Source organism: Nicotiana sylvestris, chromosome 3 (genome assembly GCF_000393655.2).
Source record: "Nicotiana sylvestris chromosome 3, ASM39365v2, whole genome shotgun sequence".
Classification (NCBI taxonomy): Eukaryota; Viridiplantae; Streptophyta; class Magnoliopsida; order Solanales; family Solanaceae; genus Nicotiana; species Nicotiana sylvestris.
In genome coordinates this window covers 145,223,104-145,249,595 of record NC_091059.1, presented here as the reverse complement: position 1 = coordinate 145,249,595, position 26,492 = coordinate 145,223,104, and the positions used below count along the sequence as shown (strand labels likewise).

At 41.4% G+C, this 26,492-nt stretch overlaps 1 long non-coding RNA gene across 1 annotated transcript; it reads right to left on the bottom strand.

Moving 5' to 3' along the window:
• Positions 1-14,087: 14,087 nt before the first annotated feature.
• LOC104249327 (uncharacterized) lies at positions 14,088-26,404 on the bottom strand. The gene is made up of 3 exons (XR_011406199.1): positions 26,084-26,404; positions 17,816-19,338; positions 14,088-14,350 (listed from the first exon to the last, which is right to left on the bottom strand). It is a non-coding gene; the product is annotated as an uncharacterized lncRNA (long non-coding RNA).
• Between the last annotated feature and the right edge of the window lie 88 nt (positions 26,405-26,492).

Below are 26,492 nucleotides of genomic sequence, written 5' to 3'. Positions count from 1 at the left end.
CAAGCTATTGCCGAGCTTACAACAACTATGTATCAATTGGCAAAGACACAATTGCAAAAAGTCCAAAACCCGCGCCAAGTCAATGCAATGGAAGGTGTTTCTATGTTGAAAAGGAGGCAAATAGGGCAACATCCTCAAGGTAATTGTGAACAATATGACAACAACAATGATGGTGGTGGTTATTCAAATGAGTGCTATGATGATCAAAGCGAAGAGGTCCAATCTGTCAATAACTACCAAGGGAATAGAGGCAACTCTTCGAATCAACAATGGCGTCTTCAAGGAAATTAGGAAAAAATCAACAACAAGGCTGAGGTAATTGGAATAACAACAATCAACAACAAGGAGGTGGCAATTGGAATAATAACAACCAAAACAACAATTGGGGTAATCAAAGCAACCAAGGGAATTGGAATGGTAATAACAACAATTGGGGCAACAACAATAATCAAGGAGGGTGGAACAATAGCGGGAACCAAGGCAACCGGGGGCAAGGATTTCAAAGGCCGCCCATGTACCAACAACCGAACAATCCACCCCCCTTTCCTTCTCAAGGTCTGAGTTCCTCCGGGAGTGATATAGGGCAAATTGAAAGCATGTTCGAGCAAACGATGAAAAAAACCAAGATTCCAATGCCCAATTAGCTTCTCATAATACATCTATCCGGAACTTGGAGGTGCAATTAGGCCAAATCTCTCAAGCGTTGAATACTCGTCCCAAGGGTGCGCTACCAAGTGATACGGTAGTGAACCCGAAGGGTGGGAATAATAATCATGTGATGGCGGTTACAACAAGAAGTGGGAGAGGCGGTGATGTGAATGCCTCAAAGCAAAAGCAAGTTATGGATGAAGATGTTGAGTTGCGGGATGATGATGTACCTTTGATTGTTGATGATGTGGTTAATCAAAATGTGAACAATGATGTGCGGATTGATATTGATGATGATGCCGAGGTAGAGACTCAAGATGCCGTGAACCCATCTAGGGAACACACGATTGATATGCCCGAGCCGGTTGTACCAAAGGCCAAGGCACCTTTGCCTAGGCCACCTCCACCTTATCCTCAACGGTTAGCAAAGCAAAAGAGTGACAATCAATTCAAAAAGTTCATTGACATGATAAAGAGCCTCACAATCAATGTGCCTTTGGTGGAGGCACTTGAGCAAATGTCGGGGTACGCTAAGTTCATGAAAGATTTGGTAACAAAGAAGAGATCGATAGAGTGTGAAAAAATTAAAATGACCCATCAAGTGAGTGCCATAGTGCATTCAATGGCACCCAAACTTGAGGACCCCGGAGCTTTTACTATCCCTTGTATTATCGAAAGTGCGGATTTTTCCAAGGCCCTTTGTGACTTGGGGCTAGCATAAATATGATGCAGTACTCGGTCTTTAAGACTTTGGGAATCGGAAAACCTCGATCCACCTCAATGAGACTTCTAATGGCGGATCGATCGATGAAGCAACCCTTGGGCATAATCGAATGTACTTGTCCGGGTGGATAAGTTTATACTGCCGGCCGACTTTGTCATATTGGATTGTGAGGTGGACTTTGAAGTACCGATTATTTTTGGTAGGCCTTTCCTAGCTACGGGGAAGGCATTGGTTGATGTTGAAGCGGGTGAGTTGTCACCTAATAGCATGGAGGTGTGTTCATTTGTAGACATTGTCACAGCTGTGATAGTGGATGACACAAGTTCCATGATCCATGTTAAAGATCCCCTTGAGGCTGTGCTTCTTAATATGGATGTCAATGATGATACTAGTAGAGTGGAGTGCGTGAATGCATTGCATGGTATGGGTTCATATTCATATGAGCCTAGGAGGCTATCTTTGGATCTTGAAAACCGCAAAACTCCACCAACAAAGCCATCGATTGAGGAGCCACCGGTGTTGGAGTTGAAGCCACTTCCTCCACACCTCAGGTATGAATTCTTGGGTTCAAATTCTACTTTACATGTTATTCTTTCTTCTTTCCTTACTAACATGCAGGTTGAGGCCACCTTGGCGGTTCTTCAAAAGCGGAAAAGGGCAATCGGATGGACTTTAGCTGATATTCCGGGAATAAGCCCCGCATTTTGCATGCACAAAATCATCTTGGAGGAGGATGCAAAGCCTTCCTTAGAGCATCAAAGAAGACTAAATAAGGCGATGCAAGAGGTGGTGAAGAAAGAGGTTATCAAGTGGCTAGATGCAGGGGTGGTTTATCCTATTTGTAACAGTTCGTGGACCTCTCCGGTGCAATGTGTGCCGAAGAAGGATGGTATGACCGTGGTGACCAATGACAACAATGAGCTCATTCACACTAGAACGATCACCGGGTGTAGAGTTTGTATGGATTACCGGAAGCTGAACAAGGTGACTAGAAAAGATCATTTCCCATTGCCATTCCTTTACCAAATGCTTGATCGTCTTGCGGGCTGGGCTTTCTATTGTTTTCTGGATGGTTACTCGGGGTATAATCAAATTCTAATTGCCTCGGAGGACCAAGAGAAGACCACCTTTACATGTCCTTATGGCACATTTGCTTTCTCTAGAATGCCATTTGGATTGTGTAATGCTCCGGCGACCTTCCAACGTTGCATGATGGCTATTTTCACCGACATGGTGGAGGATATCTTGGAGGTCTTCATGGATGATTTCAGCGTGGTTGGGGATTCTTTTGAGAAGTGCTTGGTAAACTTGGATAGAGTGTTGGCCCGATGTGAAGACACCAACCTTGTTCTCAATCGGGAAAAGTTCCATTTTATGGTAGAAGAAGGTATAGTGTTGGGTCACAAGATCTCGAAGCAAGGAATTGAAGTTGATAAGGCCAAAATTGAGGTTATTTCGAGGCTCCTTCCCCCTACTTCTGTCAAAGGGGTGAGGAGTTTCCTAGGGCACGCGGGTTTCTACTGGAGGTTCATAAAGGATTTTTCTAAAGTGGTACATCCGTTGTGCAAGTTGCTAGAGAAAGATGTAAAGTTCTTGTTCGATGAGAGTTGTATGAAAGCATTCGAGCTTCTTAAACTCAAGTTGACTTCTACCCCCATCATTACCGCACCAAATTGGAGCTTGCCCTTTGAGCTCATGTGTGATGCTAGTGACGTTGCGGTTGAGGCTGTTTTGGGCCAAAGAATCAACAAGATGTTTCATCCGGTGTACTACGCAAGCAAGACCATGAATGAGGCTCAAAGAAACTATACAGTCACCGAGAAAGAATTGTTGGCTATTGTGTTTGCTATGAAAAAGTTTCGGCCTTACCTTATGGGGGCCAAAGTTATATTGCACACCGATCACGCTGCCCTTAGGTATTTGATGAACAAGAAAGACTCCAAGGTGAGATTGATGAGATGGGTGTTACTTCTTCAAGAGTTTGATCTAGAAATTGTTGACCGGAAGGGTAGTGAGAATCAAGTGGTGGACCACTTGTCCCGTTTGGATGAGGAGGGGAGGCATTGTGATGGCCTTGAGATCAATGATTCATTTCCCGATGAACAACTCCTTGCGGTGTCAATGAAGGATATGCCATGGTTTGCCGATGTTGCCAATTACCTTGTGACTGGAATAATCCCGTGTGAGCTCTCTTCTAACCAAAGGAAGAAGCTCAAGCGGGATAGTTTGAATTTCTATTGGGATGAGCTATACTTGTTCAAGATTTGCACGGATGGTGTGATTCGACGATGTGTCCCGGAGGAGGAACAATTAGGTATTTTGGAGGCTTGGCATTCCTCTCCCTATGGTAGCTATCATGGCGGGGCGAGAACGGTTTCTAAAGTTCTTAGTTGCGGATTTTACTGGCCTACCTTGTTTAAAGATACAGGTGATTTGGTGAAGAGATGTGATGAGTGCCAAAGAGCCGGCGTAATTTCTAAAAGGGATGAGATGCCCCTCAATACAATTCTCGAAGTGGATATTTTTGATGTTTGGGGCATCGATTTCATGGGTCCTTTTGTGAGCTCTTGTGGGAACACTTACATTCTCGTGGCGGTGGACTATGTCTCAAAATGGGTTGAATCCGTGGCTTTTCTCAACAATGAAGCCCGGAGTGTTGTGGCATTTTTGAAAAAGAGTATCTTCACAAGGTTTGCCACTACTCGTGCTATTATTAGTGATGAGGGGTCTCACTTTTGCAACAAGGCTTTCGACACGTTGCTTTCTAAGTACGGTGTCATAGGTTTCGACCCCCTATCATCCTCAAGCTAGTGGCCAAGTGGAAGTCTCCAACAGAGAAATTAAGAGTATCTTGTCTAAAACTATCAATGCTAATAGGACCGATTGGTCGAAAAAGTTGGATGATGCTTTTTGGGCTTATCGGACGGCTTACAAAACTCTGATTGGTATGTCACCGTACCGGTTAGTGTTTGGGAAAGCTTGTCATCATCCGGTGGAATTAGAGCACAATTTCATGTGGGCTTTGAGGAAGTTGAACTTAGAATGGGATGTTGCGGCAAATCTGCGGGTTGAACAACTTAATGAGCTTGATGAGTTTAGATTCCATGCTTACTCCAGCTCATCCTTGTACGAGGACAAAATGAAGTACCTTCATGACAAATATGCTCAGGGCAAGGAGTTCAAGGTTGGAGATATGGTTCTCTTATTCAATTCCCGATTATGTTGGTTTCCGGGTAAGCTCAAGTCAAAGTGGAGTGGGCCGTTTGAAGTTGTGTTCGTGACCCCATTTGGTGCTCTTGATCTAAGGAACAAGAATGGTGAAGTGTTTAGAGTCAATGGACATCAGGTCAAGCATTATCTTGGGAAATTTGATGATAACCACGTGGTGGCACTTCTCCATCTAAAGTAATGTGCTAGTAACATGCGTCGTGTCGCGACGTTAAATCAGGCGCTGTGTGGGAGGCAACCCATGTCTTTTTTTTTTCCTTTTTGTTGTTTTCTGTGTTTTCTTGGTAGTGTAGGTTTGATTTTTGAGCTAACTGATTGTGAGATGTTGCAGGGATTGAGTTGATGCAGTGCAAAATAGTTTGAAAAAAGAGTTGAACAGTCTTTGAAGATTGCTAGTGCGACCGCGGTTGTTTTGTGCGGTCCGCACTGATGATGGTGAAAAGTGGTACTCTCTGAAGTTTGCCACCATGGCCGCATTCCATTTAGTGCGGACAACGGTGGACCTCCACGGTCGCGGTCTATTTTGTACAGACTGCGGAGGTTGCCTGCTCAAGCTTCATTTTGAACAAACCCAGCGCGGTCCGCTGTCGGTTTTGTGCGGCCGCACTGGTAGGTAAGGCTGGGTCCCATTGTTTTTCTATAAATAGAGCCCAAGGGTCACAGCTTATACTTTTCGAAATTTTAACACTCAGACCCCTAAAAGCTACTGTTCACTCTCTCTTTTGATAGTAATTCTTCCTTAGCCTGATTAATTGCATCTCATCATCACAATCTGGTAACATTTCATCATCTTTCTTTGTTTTATATTATAATTTCGTTTTGTTTTTCATGCCCAGTAGCTAGAGTCTATTCTTCTTCTCGTTTTTATTTCATTTGTTAGCCTAGGAAAGTGTAATGGTTGGATATTGTGTGTTTAGAGACCTTTGTGAATTGGGTAAAATGAGTAGGGACAGGTTAGGTGGAAAACTTGAACAAAAATAGCAAAAACTTAAACCCTAACTTAGTGCCTGTTCAAAGTACTCTCTGCGGCCCGCGGTCGCCTTTGTGTGGTCCGCGGTGCCCTGACGCGGTCTGCATTACCATTGCACTTTAAGCCGTCCTCGCTAGCCCACCGCGGCCACGATGCTACTTTGTGCGGGTCGCGGTGGTTGGATTCAGAGAGGTGGTGTTACAGTCCTTACATCAGTGCGGACCGCAGTGCCCCAATGCGGCTGCACTACTTTTTGTGCGGGCCGTAGTGGGGAGAATCAGAGAGATGTTGTCCAGGGCCTTGTCCCAATGCGGACCGCGGTCGCCTTTGCGCGGTCTGCGGTGCCCCTAGTGCGGGCGCACTCCTGTTTGTGCTGGCCGCGGTGCCATGCTCTGCAACTGTTTCTGCAACATTTAACCTACTGTCTGCAATTCAATTTCAAGACTTGTTTCACTGCCTATGCTGATACTAACCATGTTAGATGTGTATGCTTGCAGATATTGGTCAAACAACGAGGTTAAGGTGCCAAACAAACCGGCCGAGGTAATTCCTCCCGGGGAGGGAAGCAACGGATGGTAAAACTCACTCCCCAGTCTAGACAAAACATAAAGAACATGAGGAAAGCAATCAAAGCGGCTGATAGAGCCCTTAACACCTCGGGGAGTGAGTACGAGCCCTCTCGTGAGATCTCTTCAGATTCAGTCCCTCTTTACATCCCGTATCCAGAGAACGCCATACATAGAGACACTCCTACATCTTCCCCCGATGCTCGAGCCTCAATCAACATTTCTTCTGGGTTGTCTGAGGGCTCAGCGGCAGGTAGTGGGGATGAATGCTCTACCTCTCCCACAACATCAATATTTAGAGAGGGTGCTAGAGGTGATGAGGGAAATGGGGAGTTACCGGGGGTGGTGTGCCGTAGGTTGGAGGTGTTGATCGGACTAGGAATCCCACTGTTTGGGAGGATAGATTTGTCATCCAGGTGGCATTCCACAAGTTTAGGGAATGGTGGACGACACAAAAATTGATTCTTGAAAGGAGTTTCATTGACAGAGACCTCCTACCCCTACACCCCAATGTACATAGACAGTTTCAGGTTCGGGTGGGTTGGGAGGCCTTTAAAGATAATTGTATGAAGGCAAATGAGCATATGGTCAAGGAGTTCTATAGCAATGTGGCCCACATCTTGAAGGGCACTAAGGTGACCAAAGTGAGAAACAAAAATGTGGTATTTACCGGGAAGGCAATAAATGAATACCTGGGGTTCTATAATGAAGATGAGTCCCTTTACAATAAAAAGTTGGCAATGGGCGAGGAGGTTCGTCTGGGTTAGCTTCATACCTGGCAATCTCGGGTACGGTTCCAGAGTGGTTGCAAGCAGGGGACAAAATACTTCGGAGAACTTTCAACTTTGAGGCTAGAGGGTGGTTGACTTTTGTGTGCAGTCGGCTCGACCCTACTACCCATGATCAGACTATTCCACTTGCCCGTGTTGTTCTTGTTGCTTCTATTATGGCAGGATATCCTATCAATGTGAGCAATGTGATGTCCCGCGTCATTTATGCAGTGAGGGTTGAGCATGACTTGAACTACCCTTTTCCCAGCACCCTCACTATGTATTTCCGGGACCTGGAGGTGGAGAAGAGACCTTTTGACGTAAAGGTCAAACCTGTGGCTCCGTTCTCATAGTATAGTTTGAAGGGGTCAGACAACTCCAAGGACAAAAATTACAAGCCCAGGCTTCTGCCCCAACCGGAAGGTCTGAAGAGCTGATTACGGTAGAGCCCTCCACTAAGCCTACTTCCACAGTTGCTGACATGCCTCCCGGACCTTCCACTACTGTTGGTCCCTCTACTTTAGCTGGCCCGGGGATTCCATCCTCCCGGGCCCATCCTATCACCAACCACCAGCAGAGCCAGACACTTCATAGCTTGAACAACTGGATGGCGACTGCTTCATCCAAGTTGTCCACATTGACTTCTACTATTGTGGCTCAATCGGCACCACAGTCAGTGCAGGTGCCCCAGTCTATCGAGGATTCACTTAAGGAAATTCTTGCCAACCAGCAAAAGATCCTCGATTCTCAGGCTGCCTTGGCTAAGGCGGTAGATTCACATGGCAAGGCCCTGAAGGAGCTTGCTAGAGAGAACAAGAAGCTGCACAAAACACGGGCTTCCAAGGAGTCTGTGAAGGCGCTGAGGGAGGATGTTGACAAACTGAAGGCAGACCAGCTGCCTTTAGACTTGCTATTCGAGGATCCAGCCCCAACAACAGCACCAGTAGCAGAGACACAACAACTTCCAAAGAAGAATAGGAAGCTCCCTAGTGCAGATGAGGCGATCATCCAGTTGTCGGACCCACCAGAGGCTTCTTCCAGTCAGCCACAGGATGTTCCTGATATTCGGCCCGTACAGATCCAGGCCCTAGTCCCAGCAGCTGAGCAGAAGGAGACCAGGAACCAGTCTAAGGTTCCCGTACATACAGAGGACCAGTGGACCATTCATGTTCCCATGCAGACAGACGAGGCTTAGGGAGCTCCTATATCCTTTCCTCTTGATTTTTTTATGCTTATTTGTTTAGTTGGCATTGGGGACAATGCCAGCTTTTATTTGTGGGGGTGCGCACTACTTTTTATCCGGATGATTGTATATATTAGTTGACTTAGTTTATGTTTCTGTTGATTTTTTTATTTGGTCTGTATATAACTTTACATTTAGTTACTTTTATCGCACTTTTTATCTTCTCTTTGGTCTGTATATAAAGTTACATTTTTGTATATATATTCATTCCTCGTTGTATATTCTAATCCCCTATTGTAAATATTCATTCTCTTTTCTATTTTCGTATAAATTTTTCATTCTTAGCTTAGTAGATAGGGTTGCAGCCTTTTTGTTTCGATTTTGGCGTTTTTAATAAACCCTTGGTTTTCTTAATGTCGCGGTTCTTTCCAAGAGTGGAGTATTGTGCGACCCGGGTGGCTCTTCCCGATGATGGATGGCGTGGCAACCTTCTTAAGGGTTTGAGTCCGTTTTTGATTTTTCCCTCGTTTTTAGTAGTTTATAGTTAAGGGGCCTAACACATTTGCCTTTGATCCCATGGTCAAAGACAAGTGGTTGTGTTTAGGATGGTGAAAGTAGTGACCTTGAGACTCTTGTTTTGACCAAACAAACATCATGTGGTCTTTCGGGACTATTGTGTGATCAATCGTGTCTAAGGTTGTTGTGGGCTCCCGACTCTATGTCTTTATCAATCCTTGAGTGTGTGTGGTGAGAAATCGAATTGTGAGTCCATGTCCTGAGCCAATGGTCTATAACTTGCCCTGAATGTTTGTTGAGGCGAAATTTTGAGTGAAATTCGATTTGAGAAGTGATTATAAGCTCTCCTTGATCCAAACAATAGTCGAACAATTCCATAGCCTACCAATGATATAATCCTTAGCTAACCCTTTTGAGCCTTAAACCTTTTTCTTTTAAGAACCAATGCTACAAGCCTATACCCGTTCTAAATTATACCTTCTCTTGGCAACCAAATCGTCCCTTAAGTAATGGCAAAAGTCTAAGTTTGGGGGGAGAGACAAGAAAGGAAACAAAGTGGTAAAAGGAACAAAAGCAAAAGGAAAGGAAGGCGATGAAAAAGAAAGAAAAGAAAAAGACAAAAAGAAATCCCAATGTGCAAAGAATAAAATGGGATTCAAGAAAAACAAAAGTGAAAGAGTTGTGGAAAAAAGTAGAAAAGGAGAAATACTTTGAATTGCATAAGAAAGAGTGACAATGTGTCTCTCTAACTCCTTGAAAAGAAGTGAAATACTCAAAGAGTCAAAGAGAACTATGCCAGAATGAATCAAAAAAAGTGTTTAAGGGAAGATGAAACTCATATAGACCAACAACTTTTCCTACCCTGAACCAAAAGCCTTCACATTGACTCCACAAAAACCTTATATGATCTTGAGTTGGATGACGCTCGCATTAGTGGATACTTACATGAGGGTCAAGCATATGGTACTTAGAGCCGGACTTGTGACCTTTCCTTAAGAGAGACGAGTGACTTCCCATTAACCTTGGTTTGCGTGCTTATACTCTAAAAAGGTGAGGTTTGCTTAGGGAGAGTTGAGGATGTGTGAGTTTGGGGTCCACAGCGACCAAAGTAATTGAGAGAGTTCTTTGATGTAATGAGTCAATTCTTGATGCTCTTGTGTCACACTTGATCCATAGTTTTTCAAAGTTTAAATTTTGTTAATGATCCATTCGTATTGAGGGCAATTGTTAGTCAGCTAACCTCTCTGAAGAATAGGAGACTACCACAGGAATGAAATGCGCCGACTTAGTTAGCCTATCAATAATAACCCATACCGCATCGAACTTCCTATGAGTCCGTAGGAGTCCAACAACGAAGTTTATCGTGATACGCTCCCGCTTCCACTCAGGAATCTTAATCTTCTGAAGAAAACCACCAGGTCTCTGATGCTCTCACTTTACCTATTGACAATTCAAACACTGAGCTACATATGCAACAATATCCTTCTCCATCCTCCTCTATCAATAATGCTACCGCAAATCCTGATACATCTTAGCGACACCCGGAGGAATGGAATACCGGGAACTATGGGACTCCTCTAGAATCAACTCACGAAGTCCATCCATATTAGGCACACAAATACGACCCTGCATTCTTAAAACTCCATCATCTCCAAACTGATTGGATAAAGCCTGAACATCCAAGGCAAGCGGTCTCTCACCGACTGGAATATACGCAAGACTGCCCATACTGGCTGACTTCCTACTCAAAGCATCAGCCACTACATTGGCCTTCCCCGGATGATACAAGATTGTGATATCATAATCTTTCAATAGCTCCAACCACCTCCTCTGCCTCAAATTGAGATCTTTTTGCTTGAACAAATAATGCAAAATCTTATGATCTGTGAACACCTCACATGACACGCCATATAAATAATGCCTCCAAATCTTCAACGCGTGAAAAATGGCTGCTAGCTCCAAATCATAAACTGGATAATTTTTCTCGTGAATCTTCAACTGTCGCGAAGCATACGCAATAACCTTGCCATTCTACATCAACACCTCACCAATTCTAATATGAGATGCGTCACAATAAACTGTATATGGACCTGAACCTGTGGGCAATACCAACCCCGGTGTCGTAGTCAAAGATGTCTTGAGCTTCTGAAAGCTCGCCTAACACTCATTCGACCTCCTGAACTGGGCACCCTTCTGGGTCAACCTAGTCATCGGGGCTGCTATATATGAAAACCCCTCCACAAACCGACGGTAATAACCCGCCAAACCCAAGAAGCTCCGGATCTCTGTAGCTAATGTGGGTCTAGGCCAGTCCTTGGCTGCCACAATCTTCTTAGGATCCACCTGAATACCCTCTGCCGATACAACATGACCCAGGAATGATACTAAACTCAACCAAAACTCACACTTTGAAAACTTTGCATATAACTGATTGTCTCTCAGAGTCTAAAGAACGACTCAAAGATTCTTCTTGTGCTCCTCCCGACTGCGGTAATAGATTAAAATATCATCAATAAAGACAATCATGAAGGAATCCAAATAAGGCTTGAACACTCAGTTCATCAAATCTGTGAAAGCTGTTGGGGCATTTGTCAACCCAAATGACATCACTAAGAACTCATAATGGTTGTACCGAGTGCGGAAAGCTGTCTTAGGGACATCGGATGCCCTAATCCTCAATTGATGGTAGCCAAATCTCAAATCAATCTTCAAAAACACTTTGGCACCCTGAAGCTAATAAAATAAATCATCAATCCTCGGCAATGGATACTTATTCTTTATGGTGACCTTGTTTAACTGTCGATAATCTATGCACATCCTTCTTCTTAACAAACAATACAGGTGCACCCCAGGGCAAGACACTAGGTCTAATAAAGCCCTTATCAAGCAAGTCTTGCAGCTGCTCCTTCAATTCTTTCAACTCTGGTGGGGCCATACGATATGGCGGAATAGAAATAGGCTGAGTTCCCAAAACCAAAATAATGCAAAAGTCAATATCCCTGTCGGGTGGCATACCCGGCAGGTCTAGAGGAAATACCTCTGGAAACTCACGGACAACGGGCACAGAATCCATAGAAGGAACCTCAACACTAGAATCACAAACATACGCTAAATAGGCCAAACATCCCTTATCAACCATACACCGAGCCTTCATATATGAGATAACCCTGATGGTAGAATGACCAGGAGTCCTTCTCCACTCTAAATGAGACAACCCCGGTAATGCTAAAGTCACAGTCTTAGCATGACAGTCCAATATAGCATGATAAGGGGATAACCAATCCATCCCCAAAATGACATCAAAATCCACCATATCTAGAAGTAAGAGATCTACACTGGTCTCAAGGCCCCAATAATAACCACACACGAGCGATAAACTTAATCTACAATAATAGAATCACCCATTGGTGTAGACACATATACAAGAGCACTCAAAGAATCACGAGGTACAACCAAATACGAAGCAAAATAAGATGACACATAGGAGTATGTAGACCCTGTATCAAACAGAACTGAAGCATCTCTACTACAAACCGAAATAGTACCTGTGATAACAGCATCGAAGGACTCAACCTCAGGCCTAGCTGGGAAAGCATTACATTGGGGCTAGGCCCTACCACCCTAAACTATATCCCTGGGATGGCTTCTTGCTGGCTGGCCTCCACCTCTAGTGGCTTGGCCTCCACCTCTAATGGCCTGACCTCCACCTCTAGCGGGCTGACCCCTACCTCTAGCTGGCTAGGCGGGCGGTGACAGAATCATGGTGCGAGAACTCTGCTTCTATGACTGAACACCCACTAATCTCGGACAAACCCTCCGGATACGACCATACTCATTGCACTCAAAACATCCACCTAAATGTTGCGGCTGAGGAAACAGAAACTAACCCTAGCGGGCCGACTAACCATGATAATAGCTCTAAAGAGGAGGTTCTCTAATAGGAGTTGGCTAACTTGAAGGAGGTACATAAGAAACACGCCCCCCTGAAGCTCCATGAGATGCCTGAAGTGCTGAGTGAAACAGCCTGGGATGATGGCCCCTACCAAAAGAATCCCTGCCTCCAGACGAGGGACCACTGAACCTACCCGAATGATGAGGCCTCTTGTCAAACCCCTAACCACTCCCTTGAGATAGAACTGCCTCAACTCGCTGGGCCACATTGGCCGCATCCTTGAAAGAAATCTCGCTCCCTGTCTCCTTAGCCATCTGCGATCTAATAGGCTGAGTGAGTCCCTCAACAAACCTCATCACCCTCTCTCTCTCTCGGTGGGAAGTATAAGAAAAGCATGACAGGCCAAGTCAATGAATCTGGTCTCGTACTGAGTGACAATCTTAGAACCCTGCTAGAGACGCCCAAACTGCCTTCGATAGTTCTCCCTCTAAGTGACAGGAAGAAACTTCTCAAGAAATAGCTAATAAAACAGATCCCAAGTCAAAGCAGGCGACCCAACTGGTCTAGCCAAACAAAAATCCCTCCACCATTTCTTGGCGGAACCTGATAAGCTAAAAGCAGCGAAGTCGACCCCATTGGTATCCACTATTCCCATGTTCCGAAGAACCTCATAACAACTGTCCAAATAGTCCTGGGGATCCTCTGAAGATGTACCATCATAGGTCGTAGTAAAGAGCTTGGTGAACCTGTCTAACCTCTACAAAGTATCTGAAGACATAGCTGACCCATCACCGGTCTGTGCCACAACATCCGACTAAACTACCCCAATTGGCTGAGCTGCTGGAGTCTGAAACTGGGGAGCCATCTGCTCCGGAGTGCAAGTAGCAGGAGTCTGGGCTCCTCCTCCAGCATGAGAGATAGCTGGTGCTATAGGGAATATGCATGCCTATGTGACACTTTCCATAAGGCCCACTAGACAGAGCATCCTGGAATGCCGGAGTAGCGATGAACCCCTCTGGGACCTGAGCTGGCCCTAATGGAACTGTCCTGGCCAGAACCTCCTACTCGAACTCTACCTGAGGTTTTGCCACTGGTGCTACTGCTCGAGCTCTAGGCTGAGCCCTGCATCTACCTCGGCCTCTAGCACGACCTTGGTATTTGCCCCTCGCAGGAGCTGCTACTGGGGGCTCGGGCTACTAGTCAGCTGATGAAGCAGTACACGTTCTTACCATCTGCGAAAAAATAGAGTAGAGTGTTTAATTAGCATTGAGAGATCAAATCACACTATAGAGATGAATAGAAGTGAAACTGTTCATAACTCTGTAGCCTCTAGGGGATAAGCACAGATGTCTCCGTACCGATCCCTAAGACTCTACCAACATTGTCCGTGAATTGTGAGACATAAGTAACCTAGAGCTCTGATACCAACTTGTCACGACCCGAATTTCCCACCGTCAGGATCGTGATGGCACCTATCATTGTACTCGCTAGGCAGACCAACGTTTCAGAATATTCTACCTTTTTTCTTTTACCTTTCAAATATTAAAGACTGAATAAATATAAACCAGCGAAAATAATTGCGGAAGAAAATAATCTAAAAGCTTAACTTTATACAATAACGAAAACCAAAGTAACATCCACCTAGAACTGGTATCACAACTCATGAACTGTCAAAGATTACTACAAATAAGGGTCTGAATGAAAAGTTTACATCTGTCTTGGTAGTAGATAAAAAGGAAAATGAAATGAAATAGAAAGGGGCGCCAGGGCCTACGGACTCCTGCAGGACTACCTTGGGTCTCCAGTGTGCAATGATAGCAACCAACCTCGCGATCAGCCACTAGCTCCAAAATCTGCACAGAAAGTGCAAAGTGCAGTATCAGTATACCCGACCCCATGTACTGGTAAGTGCCGAGCCTAACCTCGATGAAGTAGTGACGATGCTATGACGGGGCATACAACATATACAAGCTGCAACAGTTTATGATAAACAAAAAGGAAATACGAAGTGTATAAAGCAATAACTGGCATTAGGTAAATCCGGAATCCAACTATTCCACTAATGTTTTAGCTATAACTAATCCTTAAGGGTGTTCCAGCATCACAATAACAGACCTCAACAGATATGAACACATAACAACAACTGAAGCGGGGCGCATCCTAATCCCATCATATAAACAACAACCAAATCAATATTCACTTTTATTCCTCCTTGTTGCGGCGTGTAACCCGATCCCACTTGTCCACCCTTATTACTCATCAACACATATCACCCTTATTCCTCCTGTTATGGCGTGCAACCCATTCCCACCTGTCCTCCCTTATTACTCCTTGTTGCGGCGTGCAACCCGATCCCATCATATAATACTATTGCGGTGTCAAGAAAAAGTTGAATTTCTTGATTCCATTCTTTACTGCAAGAATTTCCTTGAAAGTGGAGTGATAATGCTGCTCGGTATCTTTTAACTTTCCGCTGGCATATCCGCATATGTTTCTCTGGCCATCTTTTTCTGCAAATAGAATGGCACTCCAATATTTATTGCTGGCATCAGTTTGTAGTATCTTCTTACCATCTGAAGGGATGTAGAGGGACTTGACATTTTTAGATATATCTTTTATTTCTCTGACTACTTCATCCTGTTTCTCTCCCCATGATGGAGCATTTTTCTTGAGATTTTCTGCGAGTGGTGAAATGCATGTAGAGATATTTGGGATGAAATCTCTTACATAATTTATTACACCCAAGAACTGTTGGATCCGCTTTGTTGTAAGGATGGTATCCAAAAATTTGAGTAATTTCGAATATATATGTGGTCCTGGACTGTATTCACCTTGGACAAAATGCATTCCGAGAAAATAGAACTCCTTTTGAGCAAGAACCATCTTTTTTGCTGAAAGCATGATCCCGTACTGTGTTATCAATGCCTCAAATTGACGAAGCAAGTTGACATGTTCTTCCAATATATCACTAAATAACAGGATGTCATCAATGTAAACTAAGGAGGTATGGAGGATGAGTTGGAATATTTATCATGGCTTTTTGGAATAAAGAGGGTGCAGTTTTTAATCCGAAAGGCATGACTTTCCATTGGAAGTGATGATCGGGGATGCAAAATTTCGTTTTGGGTCTTTCTTTAAGGTAGATTCCAAATTGCCAAAATCCAGATTTTAGATCAAATTTGGAAAAATATTTGGCCTTGGCTTAGCAGGAGAAAAGAGTGAGTTTCTTTGGGATTAAGAATTTATCATCTTGGAGGAAGTGGTTAAGTGGCTGGTAGTTAATAACTAACTTGAGTTTTCCTCTTGTCTTCTCAGCTCTTTTGTTGACATAAAATGCTTCACATGCTCATTGTCACACCTCCTTTTTACTACACCAAAAGTTCTGGGTTATGGTCCTCAGCAGAGTTGTCAGAGCTGTCACACATCCTTTTGACCACCCAAGAGGGATATAAGGGAGTTTTTTCAATTAAAGTGACATTAATCGAAATTGAATTATTTTATTTAATTTATCAGAGTCGCTACTTGGGATAATTATTTGGTGTCCCAATTGACCGATTTATTTTAAAATCCCAAACCGAGGAAATTTAATTATTTTTAAAAAGTCTGTGAACCAGAAATTCTAAGTAATGAATTCTGTTAACCCGGGAGAAGGTGTTAAGCATTCTCGAGCTTCGTGGTTCTAGCACGGTCGCTTAAACTATTAATATTGGTCTATTATCTGATTTACTACATGTTTTAAACATATTGTGCATTTTTAATTTTATAGCCTCTTTTAATTACTTTAAACTGCTTTTAGAATTTATGGAATTATTTTTTGAACAAGTTACGATTGTCGTACACTTGCCGTTTTGGAACACACCACAAATCACGCTACATGAAATGCACCCACGATTCGCGATACGTTTATTTTTATTAATATTCAAAGTTGTTATGATCGGGTTACATGAAATGCACCCCCGAATTTTGGAACTAGGCATTGTAACTATATCACGACAACCGTACCCATAGTCACGATGATTTATTAATCGCGCCTAAAGCAACTAGCGCGTGTAAAAAAGGGTATTTTTCTATATTAAGTTAATATTAATGTGAGGGCCATACCTTATAGATTTTTATTTGTGTATGGCACACCTAAAATTATTTTAAGAAAAAGTTTATATATTTTTTCTTCTAAGGCAAACTAAAGATGCTCCTACTTTAATCTAATTTGGCATGACAACCATGTCACGGGAATCGTACCCGTAGTTGTAATAATTTACAAAAAAAAAAAAAAAAAGCCAAGTTCGCAAGATTTCTCTCCAAAAATTTCAACTACTTCCTACTTTCCATTTTAGTGCATCCCAGATTGTTAACCACTTTCTTAACTATAGCAAGTTTTAATTCCTCCACTATTCAAACTAATATAAAATAATACCCTTTACATTGGATCAACTTTGAGCTGACACCTCTATACCTTTATGCTCCTTGATAATCAACCAAGGTAAAAATCAAAATGAGACAAATTTGACTCGAATCTTTTCCTTTGGTTTGTTCCTTTAGCTTCACAGACCCCGACATCGGTTATAGAAGCAGGGGTTCCTTTCTTCTAAGAGTAGAAACAAAATGAAAGCTCCACTGTTTTCTTTTTCTTTTCACTTCATTTGTTTTATTTGTTGGAGGATTTTGTTGAAAGTGTATTATAACATAAAGAAATACAGATGATTTAACGGAGCAAGTGAAACATCTATTTTCAAATGAATCTGACGAACATGACCTTGTGGTTCGCCATTTTATTGATATTCTGTAAATTGTGGATTAAACAAAAACAAACACAAATATGCCTATGTATATTTTGCTAGTAATTTGCTTAGTAAGTGCACAGAGATTCGATTCAAGCTACTGAGATCAGAAACAAGGCTATAGCAGTATAATTAATTAATCCTCATGTCAGTACAAAATGATTTCCACAACCGGCAACTTCTACAATAACGTAGGAGGGAGCTGATTGACTCAATGGCTTCAGTGATGTTTAAAATCTTTCATTCAGGACCTTCAACTCAAGCAGATCTAGATGAAATTCGAACCACCATCATAGATTCATAAATAAAAAAATAGACTTTCCTAATTTATTCAAATCCATCAAGAGCCTATTCCAACAACTCAAAATCTTAGTGGAGAACAATACATTCAGCATTAAACATCGATTAAGAATAATAAAAAAAAAAGCAACAGAACTTGAAACTTAGGAAAACATCTCTTAATCAGTATGAGTCTTAACAGGTATACAATAAAGTTTAATCCATAATTCAGAATAAGATAATAAGTTAGGATTTACATACCTAAAGCAAAGAAATAGAAGGCAATGACCAAATAAAGGTCAAGTTTGAGGGCAAATGAAGCTTGATTAAATAGGAGCAGCCAAGCAGTAATCAGCAGCCTCACGAGTTCAAATCCAGCAGCTTCTAAACCCGAAAAATTGTTCCCCAACTCTTTCCTTTAGATCCTTTTCTAAGTTTTTTTTTGTCTCCCTTTTTGTGTGTGCTTGTGTATGTACATGAACGGGAAAGGTGAGAAGAGAAGAGTGTGGGGGGAAGCTGTGACTGAAGAGGGGGCAGAGGAATGACGCCGACCTCTTGAAAAGGCGGGGGGGGGGGGGAATCTAATGAGGGGTGCGTCGTTTGCTTCTGCTTGGGATGGTTTTCTAAGGGGTCCGATTTTTTGTCTTAGATCTAGCCTCTCATGTTAGGTCTAGGTCCCTTTTAATATATCTAGGTTTTTAATTAAGGGGTAGTGGGTTTGGGGCTAATGGGTTTAAGCATTTGGGCCACCTCTTTTGGCCCAATTCCATACAACCAAATTCTTCCTTTTCCTTCTTTATTAAGTTTTTGCAAACTCTAGCCATTTAAAACTCAAACCTTAATTAAATCTAATTTTATATGGCTAGCCTATTTATTTATTTTGCCTGGATTAATGCAACTAATTAATTAATTAACATAAGAATGCATTTTTTTTATTTTTAGTTATTTAAAAGATGCATATGGCAATATAATTAAGTTCTAAATGCAAATTAAACCTAAGATAGCTTGAAATTATAACGTGACAATTTTTTGTGATTTTTCTATGATTTTAAAATATTGAAAATGCATGAAATGCAATTAAATAAAAAAACTTCTAAAATCCCTTAAAAATTATTTTTGGTTTATTTTTAGGAATTATTTTCATGTAGGGCAAAAATTAGGTGCTCACAGCTGTCCCTCTTTGCTCGGAAACATGAAGAGTTTTCGAAAAAAGATAAAGTGAGCAATTACGAGCAATTTTTGCCTGTTTAAAACTCTATTTTGGAAGAATTTTGAAAAAGTTTGACCGAACCTTGCTTCGGAGGTTGCCTACAAATCCTTGGCTATAAATGAATCAGGTCGGTGTAGTTCTGAAAATTTTAGTAGCTGGGACTACCGAGACTGTGATTTCACTGCTGTTGCTGTCGTTTCTGCTTGTTGATCTCCTTATTACACCGAAATAAAAAATAAAAAGCTAAACTAGCTAAGTCTATCAAGTATGAGTTACAAGATTCCTGTCTATAAATCTTCTGAAGCTCGATCTTGAGTCTTGACTGGATGCGGACTCTGATCTGAATCTTGATGCTCATTAGCTGCGAATGCTGGTTCATTTTTCTTCAGCTCTTCGGATCAAGGCGGGACATGCAAAGCTTGTGACTTCAATCACATCTTGGGCAGTCCGCATCTTTTCTTCGCTTCTGCACTTAGAGCTTAACTTCTTTTCTTTTCTTTCTTTCTTTTTCTTTTATTCTAGATTGGGAATTCTTATTTTGTTTATCTCAAACCTTGTTCCTCACGGTGAAAACCTATTTAGGCACCAAAGAAAACAAACGAATGAAATTTTTCTACCCCAGTTTTCGCTAGGAAAATTTCGTGATTAATTGTAACAAAATCTAAACTGTTTTTTATTGAAAACAATAAAATCAGTATTGTGTATCCTTGGGAAAAGATATTAGGTAGTGGAGCCCTATATCTATATTAAAATCAACCAGGGAATGAAGACCCTATGTTGGAAAAGCGACTAGGGAGTAGAGACCTTATGCCTAAATAACTTCAACTAAGGAGTGGAGACCCTATGTTGGAAAAGCGACTAGGGAGTAGAGACTCTATGTCTACAATAAAATCAACTAGGGAGTGGAGACCTTATGTTAAAAAAGCGACTTGGGAGTGGAGACCCTATGTCTAAGATAAAATCAACTGGGGGGTGGAGATCCTATGTTGGAAAGGCGACTAGGGAGTGGAGACCCTATGTTTAAAAATAAACTCAACTACGGAGTGGAGACCCTATGTCTAAAAATAAACTCAACTAGGGAGTGGAGACCCTATGTTGGAAATACGACTAGGGAATGGAGACCCTATGTCTAAAATAAAGTCAACTAGGGAGTGAAGACCCTATGTTGGAAAGGCGACTAGGGAGTGGAGACCATATGTCTAAAATAAACTCAACTAGGGAGTGTAGACCCTATGTTAGAAAAGCGACTAGGGAGTGGAGACCCTATGTTGGGAAAGCGACTAGGGAGTGGAGACCCTATGTCTAAAATAAAATCAACTAGGGAGTGGATAGCTTATGTTGGAAAGGCGACTAGGGAGTGGAGACCCTATGTTGGAAAGGCGACTAGGGAGTGGAGACCCTATGTCTAAAAATAAACTCAACCAGGGAGTGGAGACCCTATATTAGAAAAGCGACTACGGAGTGGAGACCCTATGTCTAAAAAAAACTCAACTAGAGAGTGAAGACCCTATGTTGGAAAAGCGATTAGGAAGTGGAGACCCTATGTCTAAAATAAAATCAACTAGGGAGTGGAGACCCTTTGTTGCGAAAGCGACTAGGGAGTGGAGACCATATATCTAAAATAAAATCGACTAGGTAGTGGAAACTCTATGTTGGAAAGGAGACTAGGGAGTGGAGACCCTATGTCTAAAAATAGATTCAACTAGGGAGTGGAGACCTTATGTTGGAAAGGCGACTAGGGAGTGGAGACCGTATGTATAAAAATAAACTCAATCAGGAAGTAGAGACCCTATGTTGGAAAAGCGACTAGGGAGTGGAGACTCTGTCTAAAAATTAAACTCAACTAGGGAGTGGAGACCCTATGTTGGAAATGCCACTAGGGAGTGGAGACCCTATGTCTAAAAATAAACTCAACTAGGGAGTGAAGACCCTATGTTGGAAAGACGACTAGGGAGTGGATACCCTATGTCTAAAATAAATTCAACTAGGGAGTGGAGACCTTATGTTGGAAAAGCGACTAGGGAGTGGAGACCCTATGTCTAAAATAAATTCAATTAGGATGGAGACCCTATGTTGGAAAGGCGACTAGGGAGTGGAGACCCTATGTCTAAAATAAACTCAACTAGGGAGTGGAGACCCTATGTTGGAAAGGCGACTAGAGAGTGGAGACCCTATGTCTAAAATAAAGTCTACTAGGGAGTGGAGACCCTATGTTGGAAAGGCGACTAGGGAGTGGAGACCTTATATCTAAAAATAAACTCAACTAGGGAGTGGAGACCCTATGTTGGAAACACGACTAGGAAGTGGAGACCCTATGTCTAAAATAACTTCAAGTAGGGAGTGGAGACCCTATGCGTAAAATAAAATCAGCTAGGGAGTGGAGACCCTATGTTGGAAAAACGTAACTAGAGATTGGGGACCCTAGGCTACCATGATTTTGAATTTTTCTTCTTTCTTCTTCTTTTTGTTTTAAGAAAATGAATAAAAATGCAGGAAAGAATTCGGAGGAGACTTCCCTTTTGGATTGATTATTGCTTCAAAGCTGTTTCTAGACCTTGCACAGTTTCTCTTTGGTTGCACCTGCTTCTTGCAAGGTTGCTTTGGATTGTACATGTTTCATGTTTTCAAACAACGAACAATTGTTAGTTTGAAATGGTGGTTGGTTTTGTGGCCTTGATTGTTTCAATCACTTGATCTTGGCCCGGCTTCTTTGATGAAGATCTCAATTGCAACTGCTCGTTTCTTGAGGACCGATTTCATTTCAGGCCCTGAGAACCTCTGATTTTTTCCAGATTTTGCCATGACAGTTGGTCGGTGGAACTCAACCTTTTTGACTTTATTCTGCCTTCGTAGGCCTTTCACTTCCGGCTTCTTTCTTCCAACATCAATTTCAGAGCATTTGGGGTACCATGGCTTTTTCAAATCTTTGCTGAGACGATTAGCCACGTGGGACTCAACCTTTTCAACTTCTAAGAGTTTTTAATTTCAAAACATCAGCCATCATGGCCGGTCGAAGTCGACTTGATGCCCTTGCGAAGGATGGGTGTCTTCTTGTATATTAGCTCATGTCAAATGAGAACCCTGTAAATCAGTCTTCCCATCCCTTCTTTGTCTCAGTTGCGGAATAGAGTTAGACCGAAAGGAATTCAAAGAAAAATAAATAATGGACAGGATGATGAATTTAAAACAAGTAGTGTCCCTTTCGGGGAAAGGAAAGAAGGACTTATTTGGGGTACATGCGGACTTCAATGAACATGACATGCCTTTTGGACTGGATGCATGATCTGTGTAAACCGTCCGACTCTGAGAAATTCATCACAACTTTTGCCTCAAAATCGAGAAACCTTGCCAGGACTCTTTCAGTGTCAATGGTTGTAAGGTATTCCTTCTTTTCGATCAACGGCGCCCTTTGCGGGTTTTCGCCAATTAACCTCTCTCATTTCTCTTCTCACCGTCGCCTTATAGTGCTCTTTACGAGTTTTCACTAACAAGACTCTCTCATCTTCAATTTCTCTGCTCACTATCGCCTTACGGTGCCCGTGTGGGTTTTCACCAATAAAACTCTCTCATTTTATTTCTCTCATCTTGATTGTATTAGATCTAAATAGTTACGTTCTCCGATTCTTAAACATTCTCATTGATTGATCGGAAGGACTTGAACAGGGTTCGGAGTAAAAGGAATTTGGATCAAATTACAACTTTGGAATCTTTTGGCGAACCGTCACTGAATCATTATAACATCTGTCCCACTTTCACTTTGGGGGGAAATTGAATTTTTGTTTTGGTGTGACTGAACCCCAGAGAGAAGTTGTCTACGTATCCTTTCGGAATCAAGTCGAACGTAGTTCAGGAAACTTTCTTTTTGATTTTCTTTTGTTTTCTGTTTTGTTTTGTTTTCCCTTTCTTTTTCCTCTTTTTTTTTCATTTCATTGTCTTTTCTTCCCCTTCTTTTTTGTATCTTTCTTTTCTTCTCTTTTTCTTTTTGCCCTTTTCTTCCTTTTTTGTAATTTTTCTTTTTTTCTCTTTTCATTTTTTTTCATTTCATTTTTTATTTTTTATTCAATAACACTTTCAAGTTCCAAAGAGGGTAATCAAAGAAAAGTAACCAGCTCAAAGGGTTTTCAAAGGATTGATAGTGTTTGGGTAGCGAAAATAAAAGCCTTCTTCATCTCAACCGGAGAACATTATTGTTATATAGAAGATCCAACATAGTACCTTTTGACTGCACCTGGGTTGAGAGTTGTTTCAGGATCTTTTCCTTCGACATTTCCCAGGTACGACGCTCTCTTTGTAGTACCTTTGTTACCATGTAGGGATCTTTCCAATTTGGAGCCAATTTTCCTTTAACTGTTCCAACTCTTTGTTTTATTTCCTAAAACTTATCTTCATTGCAATCTAATTCTTGATTCATTATTTCAATTTCTGACAACATTTTAGGATCCGAGCATGAAGTCCGCAAGCATGTCATGTTATTGAAATCTGCATTTGACAGAACAAAAAAGAGAATAAGAAAAATGACAAGATTAAGAAAAGAGACATTCCTGGACAATGAAATATTAATTTCATTTGATATTTTTTATTTTTCGTTTTTTTGATATTTTTTTCAATTTTTGAAGATAGAAGGGTTTACATCAGAAAGTAAGACAATAAATTAAAATATTCGTACCACACTCTAAGATAATCCGGACGCAGAAAGGATAGCAAGACTGGATACCGATACTCCCGTCTGATGGGGAACTTTCATGCTTGGCGACCATATTTTGGCTTTTCTTCTATCTCGGCAATGGCTGCAATGGCCTTCAGTGCCAGATCAAGTTCCTCATCTTCACAAATCATTCCGACTATGCAAACCGAAACAAACAGATGCGAAAGTAGCACGTAAGATGCATCAGGATGGTCTTTTTAATTTGGGTACACCTATCCTAGACGGACTCAACCCCTATGTTGAGTCCCCAATGTCAAATGCATGTGATGCAAATAAGCGTTCCTACTAGGGATCCGGCATGAGGCTATGTTATTCTAGGTTTAAAAACCTGGTGTATTTGTTCTAGACCTGGCTTACCCGAGCAGACAGCTCGAGCCGATGGGGGGCAGCATACTGGTAATACAGAAGTTTCACCGGCTTTGCACCTTGTCCGAACCTCGTTCTAAAATTGGGATATGACTCTAACAGAAAATAAGTTACATGAAGTGTACACTTCCCAGATGATTTAGAAGACTCAGAGAGAAGATGATTTCGTAACAGTTTATATACAATTCAAACAATATCAAAGCGGTAAAAAGCGGCATTTAGTACATTAGGCCCAAACATATAAAAATCAGATAATAAATAAAGCCAAGTATAACAGTCATTCTAAGTTCGAATTCTTGAACCCTAAACCAAATGTTCTGGGTTATGGTCCTCAGCAGAGTCGCCAGAGCTGTCACACTTCCTTTTGACCACCCGAGGGGGATATAAGGGAGTTTTTCTAATTAAAGTGACATTAATCAAAATGGTATTATTTTATTAAATTTATCAGATTCGCCACTTGGGATAATTATTTGGTGTCCCAAGTCATCGGTTTATTTTGAAATCCCAAATCGAGGAAATTTTGACTTTATTTTTAAAAAGTCTGCGAACCAGAAATTCTAAGTAAGGAATTCTGTTAACCCGGGAGAAGGTGTTAAGCATTTTCGGGTTCCGTGGTTCTAGCACGGTCGCTTAAACTATTAATATTGCCCTATTATCTAATTTGCTACATATTTTAAACATAATATGCATTTTTAATTTTATAGCCGCTTTTAATTACTTTAAACTGCTTTTAGGATTTATGGAATTGTTTCTTAAACAAGTTACGATTGTCGTACACTTGCCGTTTTGGAACATACCACAAATTACGCTACATGAAATGTACCTGCGATTCGCGATACGTTTATTTTTATTAATATTTAAAGTTGTTATGATCGGGTTACATGAAATGCACCCCCGAATTTTGGAACTAGGCATCGTAACTATGTCACGGGAACCGTACCCATAGTCACGATGGTATATTAATCGCGCCTAAAGCAACTAGCGCGTGTAAAAAAAGGCTGTGTTTCTATACTAAGTTAATATTAATGCGAGGGCCATAGCTTATGGATTTTATTTGTGTATGGTACACCTCAAATTATTTTAAGAAAAGGTTTATATATTTTTTTTTCTAAGGAAAACTAAAGATGCTCCTACTTTAATCTAATTTTGCATCACAACCATGTCACGGGAACCGTACCCGTAGTTGTAATAATTTACAAAAAAAAAATGCCAAGTTCGCAAGGTTTCTCTCCAAAAATTTCAACTACTGCCTACTTTCCATTTTAGTGCATTTCAAACTGTTAACCACTGTCGTAAATATAGCAAGTTTTTATTCCTCCAATATTCAAACTAATATAAAATAGTACTCTTTCCATTGGATCAACTTTGAGTTGACACCTCTATACCTTTATGCTCCTTGATAATCAACCAAAGTAAAAATCGAAATGAGATAAATTTGACTCAAATCTTTTCCTTTGGTTTGTTCCTTTGGATTCACAGACCCCGACATCAGATATAGAAGCAGAGGTTCCTTTCTTCTAAGAGTAGAAACAAAATGAAAGCTCCACTGCTCTCTTTTTCTTTTCACTTCATTTGTTTTATTTGTTGGAGGATTTTGTTGAAAGTGTATTATAACATAAAGAAATACAGATGATTTAGTGGAGCAAGTGAAGCATCTATTTTCAAATGAATCTGACGGACACGACCATGTGGTTCGCCATTTTATTGATATTCTGAAATTGTGGATTACACAAAAAAAACACAAACATGCATATGTATATTTTGCTAGTAATTTGCTTAGTAAGTTCACAGAGATTCAATTCAAGCTACTGAGATCAGAAACAAGGTTATAGCAGTGTAATTAATTACTCCTCATGTCATTATAAAATGATTTCCACAACCGGCAACTTCTACAATAACGTAGGAGGGAGCTGATTGACTCAATGACTTCAGTGATGTTTAAAATCTTTCATTCAGGACCTTCAACACAAGTAGATCTAGATTAAATTCGAACCACCATCATAGATTCATAAATAAAAAAAAATTAGACTTTCCTAAATTATTCAAATCCATCAAGACCCTATTCAAACAACTCAAAATCTTAGTGGAGAACAATATATTCAGCATTAAACATCGATTAAGAATAAGAGAAAAAGCAACAGAACTTGAAGCTTAGGAAAACATCTCTTAATCAGTATGAGACTTAGCAGGTATACAACAAAGTTTCATCCATAATTCAGAATAAGAGAATAAGTTAGGATTTACATACCTAAAGCAAAGAAATATAAGGCAATGACCAAATAAAGGTTAAGTTTGAGGGCAAATTGAGCTTGATTAAATAGGAGCAACCAAGCAGTAATCAGCAGCCTCATGAGTTCAAATCCAGCAGCTTCTAAACCCGGAAAATTGTTCCCCAACTCTTGCCTTTAGATCCTTTTCTAAGTTTTTTTTCCGTCTCCCTTTTTGTGTGTGCTTGTGTATGTTCATGAATGGGAAAGGTGAGAAGAGGAGAGTGGGGGGGGGCGGGGGGAAGCTGTGACTGAAGAGGGGGCAGAGGAATGGCGTCGATCTCTTGAAAAAGGGGGGGGGGATCTGATGAGGGGTGCACCATTTGCTTCTGCTTGGGAGGGTTTTCTAAGGGGTCCGATGGGTTTTGGGCTAATGGGTTTAAGCATTTG